Source organism: Callorhinus ursinus, unplaced genomic scaffold (genome assembly GCF_003265705.2).
Source record: "Callorhinus ursinus isolate GAN/ISIS: 27379988/994484 unplaced genomic scaffold, GSC_fseal_2.0 scaffold10, whole genome shotgun sequence".
NCBI classification, from domain to species: Eukaryota; Metazoa; Chordata; class Mammalia; order Carnivora; family Otariidae; genus Callorhinus; species Callorhinus ursinus.
Genome location: NW_027397072.1, coordinates 34636806 through 34664106, shown reverse-complemented (window position 1 = coordinate 34664106; position 27301 = coordinate 34636806). Strand labels below are relative to the sequence as shown.

At 44.4% G+C, this 27301-nt stretch overlaps 1 long non-coding RNA gene across 3 annotated transcripts in view; it reads left to right on the top strand.

The window, feature by feature from the left end:
* LOC141373575 (uncharacterized) overlaps window positions 1-5447 on the top strand; it is a 50847-nt gene extending 45400 nt beyond the window's left edge. For all 3 annotated transcript variants that reach the window (XR_012379708.1, XR_012379707.1, XR_012379706.1), the window contains one exon: window positions 5098-5447. This is a non-coding gene — a long non-coding RNA (uncharacterized lncRNA). The remainder of the gene's footprint in view (window positions 1-5097) is intronic.
* The last annotated feature ends 21854 nt before the right edge of the window (window positions 5448-27301 follow it).

Sequence of the window (27301 nt, the reverse complement as noted above, 5' to 3'; positions counted from 1 at the left end):
CCTCTCCTCTCCCCTCCTCTCCTCTCCCCTCCCCTCCTCTCCTCTCCTCTCCTCTCCTCCTCTCCTCTCCTCTCCTCTCCTTCCTCTCTCCCTCCCTCCCTCTCTCTCTCTCTTTCTTTCTTTCTTCTTTCCTGGTACCCAGAGATTTTGCTTTATATTTCTGAGCTTAGCTATATTTATAATTGTTTTTTGCTATGTTTTACCAGAATGGATTTGTAGAGGAATCAGAAATTCGCATTAGCTCATTCTGAAAGGCCCTTCAGTTTGTGGAAGCTCTTGTGCTCCTTCCTAGGTCTTCTCTGCCCTCTTGTTCTTCTCTCATGCTGTTCCAGGTTGTTCGTGTCCTTCCTCAAGAGTAGGACCCCCAACAGAGCTGGGTTCCCCAGGTGTGGCCAGACCAAGAGGTCAGAGGCTGTTGTCCTCCATAGTCTGGACGCCATACTGCTCTCCGTGAGGTCTAAGGCCCTAGTGACAATTTGGGCTAAAACACTGGAGGGTTGGCAAAGAGTGAGCTTACGAAAACCTGTAGGGACTGGAAAAAGAATAAGAACAGCCATGAGAGGCTGGGAGGGTGTCAAAGAGTCAAATAGGTTTTGAGGGAGTTAAAACAAATGAGATATGGCCCCGCTCCTGAAGCCCTGGGGAGACATTCCCCAGCCCTGTCTCATGATCAATGATGTAATGGCCGAAAACTTCAGGAGACTGCTTCAGTGTTCTCTTAATTTATTTAGGTTATTATTTGCCCTTGGTCTCCTTTTTTTTTTTTTTTTTTTGGTTAGGTCTAGATTTTCTTTTTTAGGCTGTTGGGTAAGCACCTTAAATCTCTGATTAAAAACGTTGCTGTGTTCTGTTTGGTGTGCTTTGCTCTGATAAGCTTGGATTTTATAACCCCCAGGTCTTTTGTAGAAAGGCTGGGGAGCAGGGAACTGTAGTCTGATGGAGATAGTTGCTATGGGATATTCATTTAGTGTGGATCCGGAATCACACCAGTTATCACCTCACAGGGGGGCTGGGGAGGAGAGATGATTGGTAGGGGTGGGAGGGAGGGAAGGAGGAGGAGAGAGAGGGAGAGAGAGAGAGACTGATCAGGTAGAAAGAAACCTGCCATGTGACTTTTCCAAATCCCTTAACCCCTCTGGGTCTCAGTTGCTTTATGGGTAAACACAAAGCATTGACTTTGACCCCCTCCTGCCTTAAATGATTTGAGCTCTGATTCCTTGAGTAGAGAAAAGGTAGTGTGAGGGTCATGCTGCTGGGAAGAGAAAATACTGCATCTCTCTCTTATAGAGCTCAATGTCTCAGAAAAGCAGTTTTCAATTCTTAAAGTAATAATTACAGCAAACTTCCATATGGGTACTCACAATGGGCCTGACACTGTTCTAATCTCTCATTTAATCCTCATGGCGTCCCTAGAAGCTAGGTACAGGTATTGGCTTCATGTTGGAGGTAAGCGTGACTCAAGTATGTGGTAGGTGACTTGTCTAAGGTCCTACAACTAGAACATGCCAGAGTGGGGACTCAAACACTAGCCATTTGGCTGCAGTTAGTGCTGGTAGCCCAGACATTTGAGAGCCAAGAGAAAAGGAGCTTGGGGATTTCCGAGAAAGCCACAAAGACACTTTGAAAACCCTTGGAAAAAGAAAGAATAAAGGGAGAGAGCATGTAATGGGGAACTTAACTTAGTCTTGTTCAAAGGGCTCCCCAAGAAAGTATCTATTGGACGAGATCTGGGGGGTGAGAAGGTATTAACTAGATGGAATGAGAGGGTACAGCCTGGCAGGCAGAGGGAGAAGAATATGCCAAGGGAACACAGTGCGGTGAAGGACTGTGTGCTTGGAGTTCAGGGAGTGAGTGGGAATAGGGCAAATATGGAGAGGGAGGTAGGCGGGGCCCAGCCCACGCAGGGCTTTCTGTGTCTCTGTCTCAGCCTTTCTCAGTGTCGGCACTACTGACATTTGGGGCTAGATAAGTCTTTGTTGTGGGTCTTGTCCTGCGTTTTATAGGATGTTTAGTAGCATCTCTGGCCTCCATCCCCCAAAGTTGTGATAATCACAGATGTCTCCAGACATTGCTGAATGTCTCCTGGGGGGCAAAATTGCCACTGAGCTAGATATTTCACTTTTTGCTATCTGTCCTTCTTCATTGTCTACAGGATGGACCCTGAGTCACGGGGTCACTTTCTGTCCTTCTTCATTGTCTACAAGATGGACCCTGAGTCATGGGGTCACTTTCTCGATGTGAACATTGACTTGGGTCTCCTTTGGCCAGGTCATAGCCAGGCCTGATGAGGTAGGTGGAGCCTTTTGGAGACCTTCCTTGGGTACGATCATGTTCAGGTAGAGATACCATCATCAGACCGTACATTGCTGAGATTAGTGCCCTGAACTAGAACATGAAGACTGGAGAACTGCATCAGGTTCAGAGCAGAAACAAAGGGGGTCTTCACAACCAGGCCCTCTAAAGTTTCAGTATAACATGATACTGTCCCACCATGCCCACTTCTCTTTCTCTCAAAGCCAATGTAACCGTGTAGGGCTTAACAAAGCAGGCCTTTTACAAAGAAAATTACCTTAAATCAAAAAGAATAGAAGCAAGATACTTGGCATTAATGGTAATAATAACCAGATTCCTGTGAAAGGCTAAAATATTGCTACTTTAGTCACTGATTGTTGTGGGAATTTGTACTTTTCAAACCCAATATCAAGGCCTTCTGGAACTTCTTGTCAAAAGTTTTCTGCTCCTGCCAAGTAACCCAGGGAAAAGGAGAAAGCGTTGTTTTGTCTAGCACATTTCTTCTATCACCAGAAACAATGAAGTTCTAGGTGGTCTGCTTTTTCTCTTTTTCTTTTTTTTAAATGGTTTTGGAGATGCTGCAAATAGTACAGTCTGGTCTATTGAGGTATTCCTGAAGCATGACTGTTATCCAGGATCTGTCCTGACCCTTCATCTTTGTGCTGTAGGAATTCCCTGGTTTTCCTTGCCCTCATCCTGCAGACTTTCAAAGGATAGGGATGACACAATTTGACTCAAAAATCATGCTGGAAAGATTGTCCACAAAGAAAACTGTGCATTAGCCTTGTTCACATTTCCCTATTTCTCTGAACTTCTCTGCCTTGCTTCTTCCAGGGAACCTGAGTCCTGGCTTGGAGGCCACCCCCTCAGAGGGGACTCAGCTCAGAAAGGCACCTTGTCTCTTAGCCTGGAGGTCATTTGGGCCAGATTGTGGTCTGGGCAAGGAGCCAGATCTGTTTTCCCAGGTCATAACTAACTTCAGTTATCCATCTCTCCTGCTAAATTATTATGCCTGTTACACAGTCGGAAAAGTAGGCAGAGTGGTCAACTCAAAATCAGAGTTGGGCTTTAGGCAAAAAGCCTGAGGTGTCAACATTGCAACATTAGTCAATATTTATTGAATAGTTGCTATTAAGTCTGCCTGTGCCAGACACTCTGTATCCATTATCTCATTTAATTATTACATCATCTCCTTGAGATAAGTACTATTGTTATACTTCTTTTACAGATGAGAAACGAGGCTTAGAAAAATAAATTATTTGCTCAAGGTCACACAGCTTCTAAATGGTGGAGCCAGGGCATTCAGATCCCAGGTGTTACTTGTACTCTCTACCCTTTGTTGCTTCTCTTGACCCTTTTGAAGGTCAAGAGAACTTTATGAAGAAAGTTGGAGGGGATTGTTGATGCTCCCAGGGGAACTCCACCTTTGGAACACATGGAAGCTTTCAGAAGGCCAAATCTCAATTATTTCTGAAAATGTTGATCTCAGCACGGCTTTGGGCTATGCCGGGCTGAGCACATTCTCTGCTTCCTATTTAAAATAAAATATATTGATATTCAAGGAAAGCTTTATAGTTACAGGTTTCAGTTTCACTGATCAAGTTCATCATCATCTTTACGGCTATGGTTTATAAAGACAATGTGCCTCCTTATGCCCTGGTGTCATGAAAAACTAAGGTGATTTCTCAGGGCTCTAGTTCCCTTATTTGTAAATGAGGGGTTTGGGCAACATGATCTCTAGAATCTCTTTGGACTTTATGGCTGGTGTGTGCGCACACATGCACTAGAAGCCCACCTAAAAACCTCAGATGTTTCAGTGAGGTATCAGTCCCTTCCCATTGGCTCCTACGACACAGAATCTGGTTCCAGGTGGGCCATCACCACGCCGGAGGATTTGCAATCCCAGTCATCTAAGCCCAGGAGAATGCTGTTTACACACAGTCCCCACCTCTCACTGTCCCAGATCTATAACAGGGAAGAGGTACAAGCCAAACTAGCTGGTTTGCTTTAGGGAGTTCCTGTTCTCTCTGGGAGGAGCATTTAAGCTGGTCTTCCCACTCTGAAGGCAGAAGATGGACTAAAGAGTCTCTGTCTTCCATAGACCAGAGCTGAAGAGGGCTGTAGGAAGAACTGTCATGGAGTTACCATTCCAGTACATTAGTTTCCTGGGGACAAACTTGGAAAAGGACCAAAGAGGAGGCACATGAAACCCATAGTGAGGGGAAGCTGGAAGGATGGTTTATCCTGGTTAATCCTGGGGGCCTCAGGGAAAGCTCTGTCCCAGAAAGATGCTTCCTCACAAGGCCTGTCAGAACTGATCTCACATGCAGGTAAAGAAGGATCCAGGGGAGGAAGGATGGGCTTAGCTGGGCATGTTCACAGCACAAGGGTCCAAAACTTTGCCATGGTGTAGGAGGGATCAAGGGGGTAGTGGGGAGCCAAGCCAGTTATCGTCCAAACAATACTGACACTTAAGAGGTAAGGAGAGAGAAAATTAGTAGAATGATCTAATACTGATGCAGGTCAAAGTCATGGCATCCTAATTGGAGGCAAACTTCAATAGACTCATAAAGATTAAAGAGTGCTTACTGTGTTGTGCATAGGAGATGTTAGTTAGCCAACTGCAGCTTGTGGGCTAAATATGGCCGGTGACCTTTTCTGTAAATATGGCTTACTGGAACATCCATCCATTCACTTATGTATCAACTGTGACTGCTTTCGCGTTACAGTGGCAGAGCTGAGTCGTTGTGACAGAGAGCGTATGGTGTACAAAGCCTGACATATTTACTATCTGCTCCTTTACAGAAAAGGTTTGCTAACCCCTGATGTCGAGGAAAGAACACGTCGCTCTAAGCCTTGGATCAGACAACTTGGAATCCACACTCGTTTTTATAATCTACCTTTCAAAGTTTTCATTTCTCTTCTGAGAAATGGGAGACTGTATTCCTGGGGCCAACTGACCACTGAGCTCACTAATTACGATAATTTATGACACTGAATAAAATCATGAATGTGAAAATGCACGTGAAGCTGTAAGAAGTTACACAGAATGTTCAATATCATTAGGGCTGTTTTCAAAGTATCTGGCATAAAAGAGACGGCCAAGAAAGTTGTTTTTTCCTCAGTAGAGGTGAAGAGGAAATAAATAATAATGATTGCCAAAGCGTTCATTAGTCTTTTTATTTGTGTCAGTTAATGTAGAGTTTGGAGGTGCTATAAGCTGGGTTACTAAGATTAAAGTGAAAGAAGTAAAATCCACAGCCACCTTGAGGATGGACTGAGAAAAGGTGTTAGGGGTGAGGTACAGCCAGGTATTGTGGCAGTTAGAGGGGAGGCAGGCACAGGTCTGAGGGGATGCCTATCCACCTGGGAGCTACAGAGTGGAACTGGCGGAAGGCAAGAATGGGAAGACAAATTCAGGAAATACTGCATTTATAACAGCAGTTATGCATTGTTTATCTGAAATGCAAACCTAGCGGGGCATTTTATATTTTTATTTGTGAAATCTGGCAACTCTCCCCACTCTGTGTAGTTCTGGGGGGTGGCCAATCACAGGACTCCCTACCATGGTCATAAAACTTGTCTAGATCCTAGGTCCTGAAACTCTGAATGTTAAGCAAAGATTAATAAGGATGGAAGACAGTTGGAGCTGATTACCTGATGACAATGTTTTAGAAAGATCTCAGAGCTCCCCTGTTCTGTCGTTTCCTAAGCCCGTGGTTCAGCCCTGTCTTTAATTCTGCCAACTCTGCCTTCCTTTCCAAACTAGACTTTTCTGTTCCTTAAACCAGTCAGAGTTGTTTTCTGTCAAAGAGCCCTAGCCCATATATATATATATATATATATATATATATATATATATATATATATATCAATACACGCAAAACAGTATCTAACAAGATTTTGTGGGGATGGGTGGCTGGTAAAGGTGAAGCCAGAGTGAGAAGACTAACTAGGGAAAGCTTTTTGAATGAGGATCTGTACATAGGCAGAGAAGGAGGTGGGGAGAGAACTCTGGACCCAGAATCTGGTAAATGTTTGCATTTGCTATATCAAAAAGCAACAGGGAGCTCGCTACTGAGAGCTCTAGAGTAGCAGGGGGACATGATAAAAATGACATTTGATTTAAAAAATTATTTCTAAAGCGGGCTTTTAACTGTTTGGGCGGGGGTGGGGCAAATGGAGGCAGGGAAGCTGGCTGGGGGGCTGTTCTCAGGGTCCACAGGGTAGGCTGGGGTCTAGACGTGGTGGGGCAGGGCAGTGGAATGGAGGGGAAGAGACCTGTGCGGACCCCTCACAGGAGACCCTGGGATGTTAGGGACGTTCTGGTCAAGGGGAACACCCATGTGGGGAGGAAAGCTCTCTAGTTGTGTCCTGAGTGGCAGTAACTCAGCCTGGGGGGCTGGAGTGCAGAGGGGAAGGAGCAGCTCTTGAGGCAGGAGGCCCATTATGCCAGTTGGCTCCGAGTCTCCACCCTGGAGGAGGGATGTGGTGAGAGTGGAGGCTGTCCAGCAGAAAGTGACAGGGATGATTAAAGGGATGGAAAATCGGGCCCATGAAGAAAGGTTAAAGGGATTGCCGCTATTTAGCCTGGAGGAGAGAGGAGAAGAGAGGCAGGCCAGAAGAGCTGCCTTCAGGTCCACGCTCGGTTATTAATAGACGCGTGCTAGGCAGCTGCCCCGCGCATCGCATCCGGGAGGACGGCACCCCTGCAGCCAGCCTGGCACCTCGGCAGGGAGAGATAGCGAGAGCCAGAGCAGAGCGAGAGGCAGGCTCCAGAGAGGGGAAGAGGCATAATTATAAAGGCTCTTTTGTGGTCTCCGAAGGGCCCTCTCCCCTCCCCTTTGTTTTTGGCATCTGTCATCATGCTGTGCAAGCCCCAGCCGGGCCTGTGACAGCACCAGTATCTGCTCTCCTGCCCACTTGAAGGTAATGTGGCTCTAAAGTTGATGAGTTCGATAAATGGGGTCCGAAGGGTGGGCTGTGTCTAGCTCTGCTGAACGCTCCGACTGGTCTCCCCACCCAACCTGGATAAATCATCCTGTCTCCATTCCTCCCACCACCTCGGCTGAATCTAGTCCATCTGGGCCCCTTCTGACGGACTCCCCAGGAGTTCACATTTGCTCTGCCTCCCTGTCTAATTCGTCACTTTGGCAACTTGAGAGGTCTTCTGTTTCTTCCCAGGTCAAACATGTTTCATTTCACTTTTCTTTTCTTTTCTTTTCTTTTAACGTGAAACTCTTGCTCTCTTGGCGAGAGAGCCAGCACCCCACAGTCTCACCAGAGGAGGCCAAGAGGCCCCTCAGCCTAGGCCACGTCAGATCCCTGTTAGGGGGACCCAGGGCCTAGGCCTGGGGTGACTGTCTTTTCCTGATGGACACATAAAGGATACAGTCATGGAAGGAAGGTCGGTTATGAACCACACATGGGAACTCTTCAGAATTGGAGCTGAGGGGCGGGGGTAGGTAGAAGGGTGGGAGGAGACTCGGGAATAACCTTTAGACAGAATTTACCACAAAAGTGATGGAATCTGGCTTTCGAAAAGTCCAGAGCAAACATTTATTTGGTTGTGGTTCCGTGTGTTCTGAAGGGAGCACATCAGTGACTTTCACGCAGCCGCTCGCATAGTCCCCTGAGTCGGTGAGAGATACCTGAAGGTCAAATTCTCACAAAGAAGTTCTGTCAGGGACCAGGGAACTTAGCCCTCACCATCTAGATGCCTTCAGCTTTGACAGAAATCACTCTGACCACGGAGAGGCTCCTTCTGAGGGGGTCAAACGAGGCAACACGGACAGGGAAGGAGGCCTGGGACAGAAGCAGGCAGGAGGCTGCTCAGCCAGAGACTCTGAGAACAAGCTAAGCCCCTCCCTGAACAAGAGTAAATGCTCTGTCTCCTTTTCTCTGTGGCTGTGGGGACTTCCGGAGAGCAGGTCTGGTTTGTATGGATCCCCGTGACAGCACAGGGATGGGCACCCTGGACTGGGCGGTTAGGACAATAGGCGCCAGAACCAAGCAGAACTGCCCCCTCCATTTTCCAGCTATTACTGCCCTCTCCCTCATCTGTGAAATAGGCATGACCATGGCAGCTTCCTTCTAAGGCTGTTGTGAATATTGAAGAGCACAAGACACATCGAGGGCTCAGCATGCTTGGCACGGACACTCAATACACATTAGCCACCATTATAATAATTTATTCTCGATAGGATCTGCTGAATGGAATTTGTGGAGCAAAGGAATGGCTGTGAGCAGAAAGCACTGGATGGACATGATCATGCCTCATTTTAAATGCCACTGTCTCCCCAACACCAGCCCACTGCAGGTCAGTGACAGTGGCCAGCTCTGGACGGCTCAGCTGCCCACCTTTCATTTAACCTTTGTTTGTTCTCATCTCTCTTTGTCATTATCTTTGCTTTCTTCCTCCTCCTCCTCCTCCTCAAAAGAAGGGGTAAGGCATAGGGATCCTTGGGTCTGCAAAGAGGCAGGCCCATCTCTTGCTCGATTCCACTGGAAAAATCAGAACAATTCCTATTATTTTCAGTTCCCAGACCTTGAACGTGTCAGCTTCAGGTTCACTTCCTACACGTCTCTCGTCGCCGGATCTGCAAGTAATTTAACCTTGTTTTCACAGAGCGCAAAGACGTTCTGCTTGTTTACACTGGAGACAGATTTTCCTCAATTGACGCAATCCTATTGATTAAATAATGACTTTCTTCCTCATTTGAAGGTAATTTCGGGTGGTATCATGACACAGAGGAGGAAAGTGAATGCCCTTTCTGTTCCGCTGTGTGAATGGTGGGCTGTGAGGGCCAAATCCTGCCGCCCCCCGAAGGGTCTTCTCATTTTCCCCTCCTGTTCTGGAGGCTTGGAAGGTGGGTGGGGTGAAGCTGCTGCCAGGACCCTGTGAGGAGGTTGCTTAAACACGGACAGAGCTTGATGAGGGGCATTAGGGAGCCTGTCTTTGCTTGGGAATGGATGTCAAGCCTGGGCTGGGTAGCTGCTCCTTTGTTTTAAAAATGGATTTGAGGGGGGCTAAGGGGTGGGTAAAATGGGTGAAGAGGGTCAAAAGATACAAACTTCCTGTTATAAAACAAATAGATCCTGGGGATGTAATGTACAGCATGGTGACTTTAGTGAATAATACTGTATTGCATGTTTTGAGAATTGATAATAGTTAATTATAAAAGTTCTCCTCATAAGAAAAAAAAAACGTGTAACCATGTATGATGATGGATGTTAACTAGACTTATTGTGATGCTCATTTCACAATACATACAAATATCAAATCATTAGGTGGTATACCTGAAACTAATATAATGTTATATAGCAATTATACCTACCTCAATTAAAAATTTTTTTAAAAAATGGATTTGATTTGCTTTTGAGAGTATTAACATCTAATAAACTAGGACCTACACATAAACTGTTTTTCAAGGTCACATCATATGATAGTCAGGACGTGTCATCTGAGCCAAAAATACGAAGTCAAAGGGAAAGGAAGCACACACTACGGGAGGAAGGGCAGAGAACAGCATAACGCAGGAAAGGCACCAAGATGGGGGTGGGGTAGCCAAAGAGAGTTGATGGCTCTTGGCTAAGTCCCTTAACTTCGTCCAGGCTCAGATTCCTCATTTATAAAGCAGGGGCAATTGGATCAGAGAATTTCTAAGGTGCTTTCTCTGTTCAGTGTTCCCTGATACAAGGAAATCTGGAGACTGTTATTACTTGCTTCTATTTTAAGCCCTTCCACTGTGTATTCCAATAAGGATAAGTCCAGAGGATGACATTTGGGAGGATGGGACCTCTCTCCCATCATCTTTCTGTGAGGTCAGGGCAACGCCTTCTGTGTTGATAATACCAGTTAGAACTAGATACCACTATATACGTTCTATAGGGAATGTATATTATGCAGCGATTTAAAAAATAACGCGCAGAAAACCTTTGGAATCACTTGGGAATGTATCTCCAAAGGCAAATGGGAGCTAGATGGTAATACGAGAAAACAATAGCTGACATTTTTTTGGTGTTTACTATTACAGGCACTTCCAGGCTTTTCTTTGTCTTCTCTTTACCAGGGATTGGCAGACATTTTCTGTAAGAGCTAGATAGTAAATATTTTATGCTTATGGGCTATCATGTCTCTGTTGCAACTATTCAACTTTGCCGTTGCAGCAGAAAAGCAACCATAGGCAATAAACAACTGTTTGTGGCTATGTTCCAATAAAACTTTATTTGTGGACCCTGAAATTTGAATTTCATGTAACTTTCACTTATCACAAAATATTCTTCTTTTGATTTTCTTCCCGACCATTTAAAATGTAAAAACCATTCTTAGCTCATAGGCCTTCATAAAAACAGGCGGTGAGCCAGATTTGGCCTACGGACCATTAGTTTACTGACCTCTGTTCTGTCCTACAGCCGTTTAAGAGGGGGATCTATTTTACAAATAGAAAATCAAGCCTTAAAGAGGTTAGCTAACTTGCCCAAGTTTACCAGTTACAAGCTGTTGAGCTGGAATGTAATTCAAAAGGCCAGATTCAAGAGCTTAGACTTTTAACACCTCACACTTCCAGGATAAGTAGAGTGGTGGGTTGTGTAGTGTGTGGGATGTTGCTCTCTCTGACTCTGATTTAACATGGTTGCAGAATCGTCTGTTTAAATTATTATTATTATTTTTTCACGGTGGTTTAGATTCAAAACATTAGAGTGAGACTGGTCAGTCACAAGGGCAGGAGATACCTGGCTGGGTTAGGAGTCACATGAGAAAATAGCTCAAAAGGGGACTGGGACTGGGCAGTCAGGGGAGGGAAATGGAGAGAACAAAGTGTCAGCTCTGGGAGCATCAGGATCAAGGGGGAGGCCTGGCCACCCTCATCCAGGAAGTTTGGCCTGGGGGTCAGCTCAGGTTCTCCTTGGGATGGACAGAGTGGAGACTAGGAAGGGAGAGAGAGTCCGCCTCATCTCCACCACTTCCCATTCCTGTTCTTGAAGATGAGGCACCTTGAGCCTTCTCTAATGCTTCCTGTACACAGAGCTTGTCTCCTCCTGGGTGAGGCCCGTGTCTTCTCCACACTTGCTCCGGTCTGTGCTCGTGAGGATGCAAGTGAGCAAGGCCCTCTGACTCCAGAACAGAGTGCTTCAGGAAGTCCTGAGCTGCCCACTTCTGGAAGTGACTGGGGATGCTTGCTCTCAGTGGACACCGGCGTAGAGGGTGGGAGGTTAGAGTGCCAGGGGGTTTGGAGACCCGACCCACCCATGTAATAAACATTTGCTAAGTACCTGTGTGTGTCGGGTCCAAAGCCAGGAGACCCTACATCTCTTATGTCCTTTGATTCCCACAGCTGAGTTCGGAGAGAGGCATGGTGGTCGCATTAGATAGATGAGAAAACTAAGGCTTGGGAGAGCTTGCCACTTTCCTGAAGGGATGCAGCAAAGGGAGGCAGTCCACTCTGCTCTCTGCCTCCCACCACAGGCCCCCTCACTGGGCTGTGCAGAGCAATGGGCTGCCGTTCTTGCTCTGACTCTTGGTAGCCGTGTGGCTTGAACAAGTTACATGACCTCTCTGAGTTTCAGTTTCTTCACCTGTTTATGGTTATACCTCCTTTCAAGAGTTGTCTTGAAACAAAAGGTGGTATCGTGTGAAGGTGCCCAAAACAGTGCTAGGCACGGAGCAGGTTATACGCACGGTTGCTTTCTTCCTTCTGCTTCAAGATGATGTGGTTTTGTGAAATTGACTGAATAATCAATCTTGCTCAGTTTGAGGTTTTCAGGGCCTAACAGAAAGCCAGGCATGGAGCAGGCACTTAATAAATATTTGTTGAATGAATGGATACACAATGCTCACATCTATTGATGCCAGCCATCTGGATGCTTAGAAACCTAAATGGATGGACTCTTGGCTTTTCATCTGAATGTTGGATGTTATTCTAGAATATAAGCAGCAAAAATGATCCAAAATGTATAAATATGAACACAGTCAGGTCTTACTGATGTAGATTCTTTGGGAGAAACGTGTGAACCAGTGGAAGTCTGCATTGGGCTATATTTAAAGAAAGAGGATGTGTTATTTTCAAATAACTTCAGCTATGTGTCCAGGTTTATTTATTTACCACCCATCCATTCATTCGTTCAATCATTCAACAGGGGCCTAGAGGGGCTCTTAGAGTCTCTTTTCATAAACAGGGAAGAAAGATTATCTGGAGCATGTCAGTTATTTGTAGATAAATAGAAGCTTCCAAACTGCTTATGGGAGCTTGGAAAATGTTTGTTCTCAAGTGTTTTAGACATTCCTCCAATATCCTGCATGCACTGTTTCTGTGCACCCTCTCTGAAGAATCCTTGTGCTAATTTACAGTCATATTCTTAACTGCTGCAAAGGTGGAAATGCTGAGTGCATCTGTCGGGTGTGTGGGAGTGCATCTGAAGAGGAAATGCGAACACGGGGACCTGGTTCCCAAGAAACGGTGTATAGACTTGACACAATGTATGGACTTGTAGGAGTAAAAATCCTTTGAACTGGTGAGGCTGAGCCATTATTCTTAGAATCAAAAGATGGGTGGAAGAGCTTCTTTTTTTTTAATGATTCAGGCAGACAGTAATACCTTCAAGTCTTCTGAAATTTATGTGGCGATTTAGTCCTATGCAAAAATGACTTATGCTTTGGGGCCTCCTATGTGTGTGTTTTTGCTACCCTCTGTCACACAGATAATAATCACTTCTGCAATTCTCAGTGTGCTTCTTGCTAGCAGGTCAGTACCTTCCTTCTAATTTGTTGGCTGATTTTAAGATCCCATGGATTAAAAAAAAACAACAACATAATAATGACAAAACGAAACCCAAACAAACAATATCCTGGCAGGCAAGCTTGTTAGAACAATTTAAAAAGCAAGAGTTAAAAGGATTTGAATGAGTCTGAGGGGGCTGTCAGTGAGCCCAGGGCATGAGCTTTGGAACCTGGATTTTGTGGTGTCTACACTGGCTGGGGGCCTCGTCTACTTCCTTATTCTTGATCCTAAGCTGAAGAAGTGGTTTCAGGATTGGTGGGATATTACTGCATGTATCTCCTACCATGGCAACCTCATGGCATCCCTCTGTGGCAGGGACGTGGCTTTATTTCTCAAAGGAGGGGACTGAGGAGGAAACAGAAAGGTGTGTGTAAGCGCTCTCCATGAGGCCTGGCCCTCAGGACCACACTAAATGAAACTGTAAGGTGGTGTGTTTATTTGCAAATGGCCACACTGACTACTCACTGACTACTCAGTCATAATTTTGAAGCTGATGTTTTAATACTTTGATCAGAACCACTTATTTCTTGACCTCTTTTAGAGACCTTCTGGAGGAGTCTGGTGTCAGAAAAGAAGTCAGGAGTCAAGAATTGCTGTCTCGAGCCAGCTCTGACGCTGCTTCACCTTTCTGAGTCCTGATTACAAAATATGACGGCCTTGGTGAAACCTGACATTTGCTGGGATCCCTCTAATTATACCCTGTGTATCTTTGATTTTCTGTCGGCTTTGGAGCCAGCAACCTTCAGGAGTCAGGGAAATGGCTGTGAAAGGACAGCCCCTCTTCCTGCAGGGAATGGCAGCTGGAATGTCCACGGAGCATCCCAGCCACAAGACGGGCTCATGCCAGTGAGCTCCCAGCCCTCCCTCACCATGTGCCTGGATGGGGCGGGAGGGGTATTAGCTCCTCAGGTCCGTGCTTCATTCCCCTTGTCATCCCCCTCTGTCTCTGCCTTTATCCTCCTCAGCCTCTCCCGGCAGGATCCACCGGCAGGATCCACCGGCAGGCATGTCCCATTCTGCAGCCAATTCTGACCAAGGCAGGAAATGGATGTGGAGCCTCAGCCTGCCACTGGAGGGATAAGGGGGCTGGAATTTGGTCTCATGGTTTCAATCAGTAACAATCGTGCCTTGGTTAAACCTCAGAGGCGACGGTGCTACCACCGCTCAAAGCTGATAGTAAGTACTGGTCTTCAGATGTGGGATCCAGAGGCTTAGGCAGGACTTGCAGTCTCCTGGGTGCCTTCCTCCTGCTCTCAGTCTCCTTTGCTCAAATCCAAATGAGGACTGGGTGTGTCAGAGTCGGCCAGGCAGCCCGCAACTTTCAGAATTTCCTATGCATTCCCATCCCCCAGTGGCGTCAGCAGCAGATTCCCAAATCCACAATCTGACCAAAGTCTTGTCTAGCATTCCAGACCCTGCTCCCTCTTCCCTGAGGCTTGGGGCCTCTCCAGGGCTCAGCAGCATGCTGGGCAGGGTCCTGTTGGGGATGGACAGCCTGGGGTCCCACTGGTGCCTGGACTCTGCCACTGTCTCCTTTGGTCAGGCCCATCCAGCGTCACCTGCAAGAATCACACCTGAGCTTGCCTTGCAGGGTTTAGTGCCTTCCCTAGGGTGTCCTCCAAGGCTGAACAAGCAGCCCAGAGTCCCAACACGCTTGGTTCCTTAAGCCTGCCTCTTTCATGCCCCTAAAAAAGCAAGAGCAAACCAATAAATGCCTTTTGAAAGCATGAGTTTGTGGAGAAATCATCCTGAGAGGTGAGTTAGTCTCGGAAGACACAGGTGTCCCTAAAATCGTCTTGAGAGACATCACTGGGCCTGAACTGTAACTAATATCTGCTAAACCATGATCTTGGAAAAGGTAACATGAGGAAGGTTGTAGTGATGGAAACTTTTGGTGTTTGAGGAGCAGAACTGAAAATGGAGAAGCTGAGAGGGGTATAGAATTTGTCAGGGTGTCTGCCCAGAGGCGAGTAAAGGGCTGATTTTAGACAACAGGTGCTGGGCCTCAGACAGAGGGGAACAGGGGTTGCTGCAAATGGCCCTAGGAACATGCAATGCCCAGGCTTGATTCTGTGCTCCTGGCCACAGGGGTCCCTCAGCCTCTCCTCCGGGGTTCCCTGCAGGTGGACTCCTGACACTCTGGCTTACCTTTCCAGTTCCCTCTGAATTTGCTGTTTGACAAGGAGAGCCAGGGTGCACACTTCCTTCCTGGATATGCTGGGAAAACAGAGCTCCCAGCGCATGCAAGTTGGACCTCGGCTGCCAGCCAGGTCTTCTGCCTCTGCTAACCCCATCGGCAACCGTGGGCAGGGGTGCCTTCCTACTCCCACCCCACGGGATCCTGGCCCTAAATATGGGGTGCAAATCTGGGAGGTCTCTTCACTTCCACCTGGTGCCTCCATCAGTCCCATGGCGGCCTGGCTAGGCCGTTGTTGCTCACTGTAGAAGGCTCACAGGAAGGGGTCTCTCCAGAGTCCTCTGAGACAACTCTCAGGGGACCAAGCAGGGAGACCTCAAAGCCTGAAGAAAGAGTCTGGGGGCGAGAGTGGAGTCCGAGAGGGAGCGAAGCCCACTTGAGTTTTTGAAAAACCTCCCACTGAGTCTCTGTCTGCGCCGGGGCCTTTGACGGGACAGCAGCGCCCCCTGGTGGCCACCGTGTCCGGGCTCTCCGCTCCAGTCCCCACTTTCACGGCGTCCCATTTTTTTCCCCCCAGGTCCGGAACTCTTCTCCCAGGGCCCCCGCTGTCCACAATTCTTTCCTTCCGTCCTTTTCTTTTTTATCTATTCCCTACACTTTTTCTTTTGAATTCAACTTTTGTCTTTTGAAACCTCGCTGCCTCCTGTAGGGGCGAGATGGATAAACTAGCGATAAGGCTTTAACTGCTGATAGCTCGTGGCTTAGTTAGCACGGTGCAGGGGGTCACCTGGGCAGGAGCAGTATATTTCCTTCAATGTGCCATTGGCTTCTCAAATTTCCTACATTTAACTCCAATCCTAAACAACTGGGATGTCCTGAATGCCTAATCTCTGCCAGTCTCCATGTTGGGGATCTCCTCTGTGCCTCCTTTTACTCTCGGTCAGGGGCACCGTCGTCCTGTCGGGGGAAGTGAGGGGTGGCTTTGGTAGGATGTGGGTGCACTTGGATCTCCAGCCTGTCCTGCCCTAAATTCCTCCTGACTAGTTGCTGGGCACAGCAACCTGGCTATTTTGTCTCGGGATGCCAGATCCGCAAGCTTAGCTGCTTCCTTCCATAAGGCGGATGAGAAGCAGATGCCCGCCATGGAGTTCTTGAGCCCCTGTCTTGGGCTTTGCAGGGTGCTGGCTCCTCACCGCCTGCCAGTCTAGCTGCAGGGCATGGTGAGGGGTGTGTGTGGTGGGGAGGAATCACCCACCCTTAGGAGGCCAGGATGAGAGTCCTCAACATCCCAACACCCCAAACGGGCCCCAAGGAGGGGTTAAAGGCAACCTTTCGAAGTTAGAGGCCTTTTATTTTCCCCAAACAGAAAAAGCTGAAATATTCAAATAAAAACGAGGCTTATCATGGAGCAAAGAGCTCTTGGCCTGGGTTCCAGTCTCAACACAGATAAGCACTCACTTCCTGCCCCAGGCTTTAATTTCCCAATCCGTGCGAGGGCTGGAATACCCCCCCCAAAAGTCCCCTCTCTGCGCTGCAGTTCTCTACTTCCAATTCTTTTGCTTTTGTGCAGCCAGGCAGGCGAGGATGCAGCTTTGATCTACACAAACCGTATCCTGTCCTGGCACCAGCTACCTCCCACCCACTCACACGGATTCTGGGCTTTCATTTTTGCCAGCGTAATATTTTTCTAGTGTTTATTTTGAAAAGGTCTGCATCTGCGGTGACCGTCTCCCATTTGGAAAATTAACTGCTTGCAGATGTTGCGTGTGGCACAGCATTCTCCCAGGCAATGAAACCACTGGGGTTTGGATATCATTTCAAAAGCAAGAGGAGAGAAGGAAAGCTGCACGTCTCTGATGTAGGTGGCAGGACTTCTCGACCTTCTGTAAAATGCCCGAATGAGATCTACTTTTAGAAATTGTAGGGTGGAGAATTTCTTTAGGTTTGAGAGCCCAAGTGTTAAAAAGCTCTCTTTGAAATGGTCATTTGTGGGATGTTTGTGGCTGTGGCCGCCGGGCTGGGGCTGAGCTAGCTCCTTCCACCCTTGCACACACAGCCCTTGCCCACCCACACAGCCATGGTCAGCTCTGGCCAATCCAGGCAGCAACATCTCTTTGGGTTCAGGGTGGCCCTCTGAGTTTGGGTAAAGGGCATCCCAGTCTGGAGCAAAACCTCGCAGACCTTTGTCCCCGGGGTCCTGGGTGTACTCGCCAGGTCGCACCCTCTGCTGTCCTCCCCCCCGCTTGACTCCCCCTCCTTGATTTCTGTCCTCTCTAGTACCTTCCTTTGTGAGGCCTCCATCCCCAGGTGCCACCCAGCCCTTCCTCCCCACGCACAGCAGAAAACCAGCCCAGGCCTAAAGAGACATCTTGTGAGATCCCAAGGGACCCCCATACAAAGCCCATTTCTGTTTTCTTATTCATTCAGCAATTTCCAAATCCAACCCTGAGAATGGAAACTGAGGAGGAGGGGTCACGGCCAGCTCTTTGTATGCGAGCTTATGGTGCGTGTGTGGTGTGTGTATATATAGGGTGTGTGGGTTGTGGGTGCATGGTGAGTGTGGTGTGTAGGGGTAGGGTATACTCTGTGTGTGTGTGGTTTGTGCACATGTGGTGGTACCTGTGGCTGTGAGGAATGGCCGGACAGGAGGGCAGCTCCTTTCCCCAGCTGGTCATCACTGTGGGCTGGACAGCTTCCTTTCTGCTATATTTGTAAGCAAGGACCTTTGTTCTTAGTTCAAGGACCTCTCTGGTGTCAATTTCTTCCCACTAAGCAGGCAGATTCCTGCTGCCTTTGTCCAGGCAGAGTGACTAAGAATAAATGAAAGCTTGATCAGGAGAGGACCTTAAAGACCATCTCTAAATTATAATGAATTTGACCACTTTAAATTTGAGAAGATTGAGCCCAAATCTGTACAGTCTGCTTGGATAGCCATCTCATGCTAGCTCCAAATCAGCAGGTTTAAACATTGTGGTCATGTGACTTCATATTTCTGGTAAGGTTTTCTTTATCAAAGAGACACTCAAAAACCAGAGAGGGAATATATATAATGTTCACTGTAGGCATTCGGATGTGGTTTAGAATATAGAGATTTAGAACACAATACTCAAGCTAGATACAATTTTTTTAAAAGAAAATTGTCAGTTGTTCAAAACTCTGTAATATAAAAATGGGAGGAATAAATTGGGTGTAAGGTAAATTTATGATTTGGGATAGTATTTCCTCTTGGAATATAACTATTCAAAAAAAAAAAACCCCAGTATGCAAGAATGGCAATTCAGTAGGAAATATGGGCAAGTTGTACTCAAATCTTTTATATATATATACATATACACACACAGTAAGGGGAAATGTAATTATTTTTCAAAGAAACAACATGAAAATTTATCAACCAGATCTATCATTTGGAGGAGTAATGCCTGGTACCAAGCCAGGGAAGTAGAGAGAAGGACAAAGGACAAAGGCCACCAATGGACAATAAGACCGTAGGAATTAGAGGTTCCTGCGTGGCTCAGTTGATTAAGCATCCAACTCCGTTTTGGCTCAGGTCTCATGATCTCAGGGTCGTGGGATTGAGCTCTTCGTGGGGCTCTCTCCCTCTCCCTCTGCCCCTCCCCCTGCTCACATGCATGCACTCTCTCTCTCTCTCTCTCAAATAAATAAATCTTAAAAAAAAAAGTGACCGCAGGAATTAGGACTCCCTTTCAATAGGTAGAAGGTAGGGGAAAAGTTTGTCTAAGGTAATGCTCCTGGCTGTTCAGGGTTTGCATATTAGCATTTCAGAAAACATGTTTTTATCTAGGATCCTTTCATCATAAAATATCAAACAAAAATCCCCTTATAGGCTAAATCTTAGACAAAAATGAAGGGATTGACCCTTGTTTCTTAGGTGATCACACAGAGAGAAACTTTTCTTACCATAGGAGCATCCTTACAATTCTGAAGGGCTTTTTTGGTTGAAAACCATGATAACTCTGATGGGGGAAAACGGTCAGACTACCCAGAACTTTCACCCGCTCTGGGCCTCCCACAGACAATAGGCACAGAACAGGGCCCACAGCTTATGCAAACAAGCAGACTCCCTTGCTTTTGGCCGCCATCTGTTTTCTAGTGTATTTGTGCTTGGTCCACATGATGCCAAACAACTGGTTTGACTGGTTTTTGTTTCGCTGAATGGATGAGACTGATCTATTTGGTGTCTTGTGGAGGCAGATCCCAGCTCTGGGACACGTGGATTGCTGAGGGAACAAGGCTCCCTTTTCATGAAGGCAAGTTTGAGGTATTTTGATATGGTAGAGCTGGAAGCATATGTTCTCAGTGGTTTCAGAGTAGGTCTGGAAAAACCAACAACCCACCACACCACACCCAGATGGGAGGCACTAGAAACAGTGGTTTTGTGATGGGTCCCAGAAGGGCATGGGCTTTTGGAGGGTGCTGATGTGATCCATGCCCAACACAGGGTTATGGACCTTGGCTGCAGATGGTTGGGCTTTAAGACAAACCAGGTGCAGGGATGGGGTGACGGGCTGGCGTCTGGGCCAGCTTGAGTGCCAGTCTATAGGGGGCATGCAGACACTGGGAGACCACATCAGAAATATGGTGCCAAGTTACCCAGTATAATTCTGTTCCCAACTCTAATGTGTGGATTTTTTTTGCCCACACTGCCAATTCTCTGATGCCATTTGGGTGTTTCTACAATTCAACTCACTCCTGACACTATCTACCTGCAGACAGGGTCAGATCCCACAAGTTAAGGGCTCAGTCCTACAGACTGTCCCTCTTCCCCACTTCAGACCAGTTGCAGGTTGTGACAGGTTGTCACTGTCTGACCTATTGGCTATAGAGATTCTAATGACCCACTCCTTGGGTTTGATTAATTTGCTGGAGTGGCTCATAGAACTCAAAGAAGCATTTTACTGACTAGGTTTGTGGCTTATTAGAAAAGGATATAATTCAGGAACAGCCTGATAGAAGAGATGCACAGGATAAGGTATGTGGGAAGGGGGACAGAGTTTCCACACCCTCTTCAAGAATTCCACTATGCCCGAATCTCCACGTGTTCACCAACCCGAAGCTCTCTGAAGCCTGTCCTTTTGGGTTTTTATGGTGGCTTCATTACATAGGTCAAGTTGATTATCATTAGCCATTGGTGATTGAACTCAATCTTCAGCCTTTCTCCCCATCCCCAGAAGCCAGGGGGGTGGGACTGAAAGGTTCAACCTTCCAATCACATAGCTGGTTCCCTTAGGTGCTTTTTAAAAGTCATCTCATTAATATAAACTCTGGTGTGGTTGAAAGGGGTTTGTTATATGGATATCTAGACACTTTTATTACACTTATCACTTAGGAAATTCCAAGGGTTTTAAGATCTCTGTGCCAGGAACTGGGACAAAGAGCAAATATATATTTCTTATTATAAATCACAATACCGCACTTAGGTTCCCATACATGCAAATGTAACATTTTATTTGCATGGTATTTTTTAACCCTGAGTCCAGCATGAACAGCTGTTTGATGCTGACATTTACAGTTGCTACAATTCTAAGACAAGTTGGCCCAATCCATTTGCTAGATATAAATGATTGACTTTATTATGCAAATTTAAAATGCTTTAATATGCTTCTCCCAATAAATTGTTTGGTTTGGAATTACCTGTTATCGGCATATATCATATCTTAAGCCTGAAGAAAGAGGCATGCTTTTATTAATGTAAAATAAGGTTGTCCCTAAACATGTAAGCAAATGTTAAACAAATAATGAAAAGAATAGCTGTGGAGTGCTTACTGTGGGCATGGAATTACATTTTATATTACTCTTTTTATCATGGAGAATAAATACAGTCAATGTTGTGATAAAATAGGAGGGTGAAAGTCAGAAGCTGAAAAGAATTGCCAAAAAAGTGCTCTGCTTAAGCCTTTAAAAATTGCAGAAGTGATAAAAGTGAGTAGGTTTTGGTTGGACCATACCGTGTAATATTTTTACACAGGACCTTATGAATTATTTACTTGCTGAAGATTTAATTAGTGATCAAAGCAATGAGAATGTAAAAGGGAATTATTCATATCAAATTTACAACTCAGAAGCTGTAGATGCAGCCTGTGCCTACCCAGGAGACACAAAGAAAATTACATTCGGGAAGTTTCCCCAGTGGGAGGAGAATGATGATATGGAAAGCAGAAATCCTAGGGGTTTTGCTGTGCTTGTGGGAGGCTGATTCTGGAAAATGTCCCCTCTCAGAGCAGGAGAATGGTTCCTTAAAACTCATGTCCCAACCAAATGAATGATTGCAAATCCTGGATGACCATGGCAGAAAATATAATACTTCATTTAACACCCAAATCCTTTCAATTGGAGAAAGCAATTGTAGGAACTGGCTTTTACGTCCTAGGTTCTAAGACAGTATTAGGTTAATTCTATACCAGTTATTACCAGTCTTGAAGATCATCTTTCGCTAAAGAAGGTATTTGGGGCCAGAAGAGGAACGTCACTTAGGCACACAAAAAAGCACACAATTGTTTAAGCCGGGGAGAAAAGGTAAATAAGCAGCAAACAGTTAAGAGTAGTCAACAAAAACAAGTAAACAATAATACAGAATATTGGTTGATATTCTTTTTTTTTTTGTTTTATTATGTTCAGTTAGCCACCATATAAGTACATCATTAGTTTTTGCTGTAGTGTTCAACAATTCATTAGTTGTGTATAACACCCAGTGCTCATCACAACACGTGCCCTAAATACTCATCACCTGGCTACCCCATCCCCCCACACCTTCCCTTCTGAAACCCTCAGTTTGTTTCCCTGGAGGCCATAGTCTCTCATGGTTTATCTCCCTCTCTGATTTGATGTTCTTTCTTTTTTTTTTTTTTTAAAGATTTTATTTATTTATTTGACAGAGAGAGAGAGACAGCGAGAGAGGGAACACAAGCAGGGGGAGTGGGAAAGGGAGAAGCAGGCTTCCTGCGGAGCAGGGAGCCCCATGCGGGGCTTGATCCCAGGACCCTGAGATCATGACCTGAGCGGAAGGCAGTCGCTTAACCAACTGAGCCACCCAGGCGCCCCTCTGATTTGATATTCTTAAAAGAAAAATATTATGGGGTACCTGGGTGGTTTAGTCGGTTGAGCATCCAACTCTTGGTTTTGGCTCAGGTCATGATCTCAGGGTCCTGGGATCCAGCCCTGTGTCCAGCTCTGCCCTCAGCAGGGAGTCTGCTTCCCCTCTCCTTCTTCCTCTGCCCCTCCCCGCTGCTCATTAAATATAGTATGTCCTTTCCTCCTTCCTTGACAAATGCAACATTTGTAATATCAAAATTGAAAAATGTGTTTGGATTTTATATAAATGATTTAAAAATTTGCTGCTAGAATGTTCAAACATGAGAGAGAGATTTGAACCCAAGTGATTATTTATGAGGATGGAGGATTAAAAAGAGATTATAAGTTAATGGATAATAAAATGATAAAAATATACATAATTTTTAAAAAAGCAAATAGTACTCAGTTCAACTAGATTGTAGCAGAGTCAAAAGTCATGTTGCATGACGCACAATTATAATACTCATTGTTAAACTATCAGATGAAAACAAGAAACTTGAAATGGAGTATTTTATTGGTTTTACACCTGTTGTGAAAAATACAGGTTTTTTTTTTTAAGAATTTATTTATTTATTTGAGAGAGAGAGAATGAGAGATAGAGAGCACGAGAGGGAAGAGGTCAGAGGGAGAAGCAGGCTCCCTGCTGAGCAGGGAGCCCGATGCAGGACTCGATCCCGGGACTCCAGGATCATGACCTGAGCCGAAGGCAGTCGCTTAACCAACAGAGCCACCCAGGCACCCAAAAATACAGGTTTTGCCTTAACTAAAGACACAGTGTTAAATTTTAGCTACTGATTTAAAAGATTGTTGAGGGTAATAAGCCATGTGACAGTGATGCTAACATAATTTTAAAGAAAAAGGTACACAATCCGGAAGTTTAGCTGAAAATACAGAAATATTCTGTGACCAGTAGTTTGAATTTTAACAAGGACACACAATAGTTTCAGCTGTGGTGATAGCTGTGTCATTCCTTGGAACAACCCAAAGATTATATACATTATTTTCAATATATTATATTGTTATTGCCTGAAGGTGGAAAGTCTTGATCAAAAACATACCAAATCTCATTTTACAAATACTCAGCTATAGAATGGGAATTCCAGTGAAATTCTGTTAAGGCAGTTAGATTTAATTTAGGCAAGTTATGAAATATTAGTAGAGCTAAGGAAAAAAACGGAAGATCCTCAAATAAAGAGCAAACCTTGATCTTTATTGCTTGCTATAAATGATGTTAGCAAGGGTTTACAAAAACAGAAACAAAATTGCCAAATCGCTGAACTCAGGTTTGGTTATTTCACTTTGATAGGGATTCTAAAAATGTATTGAAAAATTTAGAGAACATTTTTATTCTAAACAGAAAAAGGCTGTGTGATAAATATGTAACGAAAGTACAATTCCAGTAAAATACAAGGAAATTTAAATAATGTAACAAAAATATCTGCATGATGAAGAAGAAGATTCGCATATATACGATCTGAAAACTGGTTTCGAAAGACTATTTTCTGGCCACTGTATTTTAATGTATCATCTTGATCAGTGAGAAATTTGCACAAATATACAAAAATATTGCTATTTTCAGTTTTCTTTATAATAACCACTCCAGAGAAATTTACAAGAAGACAAACTCATGAAAAAGTGCATAGATCTAGATATTGTTTTAAGTGAAGCTAAAAATCACTATATAAGTGATAGCAAGTTCTATAATGAAATGAAAATATTTTGTATTTCCAGCTAATTTACCATATATGACAACACTGATTTACTATATGTGACCTCATTACAATGTTTGAGCTTGGTATGTAACATTCACCATTCATTTCCAATCCATGTGTTGCTTTAAGAATTTTATTGACAATTCCAAAGGTTACTGTCTTCGCATAATGTTCCCCTATATTTGAAATTGCCAAATTGGGCATCATTGTGAAACATTTTGATTATAGCTACACAATCAGTGCTTTGTTGAAATGAAGGACAAGAAATATAGATTTTATGGATTAAATTTATAATAATTAATTATGGTGTGTCTCTACTGTATTATCCACCTAAACATGATCAGCTCATCAAGACGTGCAACCAGACACGTGTAATCAGTTGTCTGTAATATTTTGCCAACTTTTAGTCATACAGAAACCATAGCTTGGCACACATTTTTCAATTTTGATGTTACAAATGTTGCATTTGTCAAGGAAGGAGGAAAGGACATACTATATTTAATCGTTTTAACTTGATTTATGACTTTTAAATATTTAGACATATGGTATCTTGGGTGGGCTCGAATGCCGGGCTGACTTCCAAATGGACGTGCATGTGGCTTGGAGGAAAGGGTTTGGGACCCCACACCTGGAGGGAAGATTAGGAAATGAATTTGGGGCTGAACTGAGAACTCTTCCACATCTGAAGGTAGTGTAAACCCAATGCTCCTTCCTGCTAAGGTAGCAGTTCTCCACCTTGGTTGCCCATCAGAATAATCTGGGTAGCACAGCTTCTGATTTAGTGGTTTTGGTTGAGGCCTATGCATCAGCATTTTTTTAAAAAGCTCTCCAGGTGATTCTAATGTGCCGTCAGGGCTGAGAACAGCTACCGGTAGCTTAGCTAGCAAACAGAGGACAGAGAAACAGCAAGGGAGCCTTGGGCTCATCCACTGTGTTTCTACAATATTTTAGGAACTAAGGTTAAGGAATAAGGCTATAGGAATAAGGGGAACAGATATGCAAAGAAAATCAGTAAAGTGTTACAAATAACTATGGCAAAAGTATATATGGGGTACAGGAGGGGCACACTTCCATACAGGAAGGAAGGGTAAATGAAGGGGGTCTAAATTGAGTCTTGGAAGACATGGGGGCCCCTGGGGGCTGTTGCGGACCAGGAGTTTTTACCCCCATGAAATTCTTGAATTGGGCAGGTTGGGAATCCCAGGTGTACCGAGAGCGGGAATTGGCCTTTGGGGACAGACAAGTAGGGGAAACAGGAATGGGGGGAGGCTTTGCGAGGATGACCAGCTGATTCCTTTTTGTTCTGGAACCCCTTTTCACGGGCCCTGGATGCGTTTTCTGAGCAATATCTTAGAGCATCTTCCAACTGACGTTTTAGGAGGGCTTTCCAAGAGCTCCGATGGCATGGGAAGGGAGCTGAGTTCAGATCCTTAACTTCCATACGTCGCTTCCCTGACTTGCCTGCTGAAAAGCAGATGATTGACCCGTACTCCCGGCCGCTTCAAGCTCTCTCTCTTTTCCCACAGTCGCCTTCCGGTGCTTTCCACGGGCAAGCAGCGACTCCTTGCCCTTTCAAATCTCCCTGTGATGGGCTGCCCCAGGGTGTCACCTCACAGGCACCAAATAAAGGGATCCTTTGAAACATCAGTTTCAAGGCCCTCCTTTAGTGATTAATCAAAGAACCGTAAACCTGCCTTCTGGTTTTGTATCTTAAACACATTTCTCTTAAAGGCAAAACACAGCATTAGACAGGGTATTTTGGCCCATTTTGTGATGTTTTGAATTCTAATATATTGTACAGTGAGGAAGCTGGAGTGAGGGCAAAATCACTTTAATCATCGAACTTGCTTCCTCCATCCCCAGACTAATGAATCCCTCTTGGAGGAAAATTCCAGAAGAAAGAAGCAAAGAGAGCATGAAAAAAATACTGAATGCTAAATGGCTCTTTTTGAATGTTTTACATAAGCATTTCCTTTCAGCTATTCTCACACTCATTCTAGGGTGCCTCATTAGCTAGAAAAAACGCACATTTAACCAGTGGAAGCAATTAGTGATGCTAATTCTTTTCATCTTTTCTGGGATTACCAAGTCATTCAAGATACATTTAATAAATATATGGATAAAACTTGTGTGATTTATTTTCAATTGTTCTGAGTCAATAAAATACTTAAAATGTGTATTATCAAATCAAATCATAGATTGATTATACCTATTGCTTATCTTATTATTTAATATTTTCTGTTGCTTACTAATAAAAATACAAAGTTATATGATGAACTGATTAGGTTTTTTTTTTTTTTTAGCAGTATATACCTTTCTATGTCATTGAATGGATAGGAAAAGTTTGATTACAATGTTCAGTAAAGTATTTCTGATTTTTAAATGTGGAATTTTATTTATTTTTTTCTCCAAAACCCAGACACCAGAATTTGAGAACACACACACATGCTGAAGGAATATTATTATTTTGATCATACGTCTTGCTTCATAAAAAACTTATAATTTTTGCTACTCATTACTTTCTGTTATTACAAATTAAGGAACAGAAACAGCACAATGATTAATCACCTTGTTCTACAACTTTCATTTTTAAAAAATTTTTTGACATTATTTATTATTTATTTAAGTAATCTCTGCACCCAACATGGGGCTTGAAATCACGACCCTGAGATCAAGAGTTACATGCTCTTCTGATTGGACCAGCCAGGAGCCCCATTGTTTTATAACTGTTAAAACCAGGGATAGTTGGGAATTGTTCCATTTTCTTACTTTTTTTTAAAGAGCTTGTGTAGAATTGGCATTATTTTTTCCAAGTGTTTGGCAGCATCTATCAGTAAAACTATCTGATCTCAGAGAATTCTTTGATAGAAGCTTTTAAACTAAGAATTGAATTTCTTTACTAGAAATAGGATTATTCAGGCTATCCATTTCTTTTTGAGAAAGCTTAGGTTGTTTGTGTTTTTCGAGGCATTGGTCTGTTTCATCTAAGTTGTTGACTTTATGGGTATAAAATTATTCATAGTATTTCCTTATTATCCTTTTAATGTAGTATCTGTAATGATGTTTCCTTTTTCATTTTTGATGATGGTCATTTCTGTCTTCTGTCTTTTTATCTTGGTCAGTCTGGCTAGACATTCATTGATTTTGTTGATTTTTACAAAGAATCAGCTTTTGTTTATTGATTTTTCTCTATTTGTCTATTTTCAGTTTCATTGAATTCTGAATTATTTTTTGCTACTTCCTTCTTGCTTTGGATTTAAATATTCTATTTTCTAGTTTCATAAGGTGGA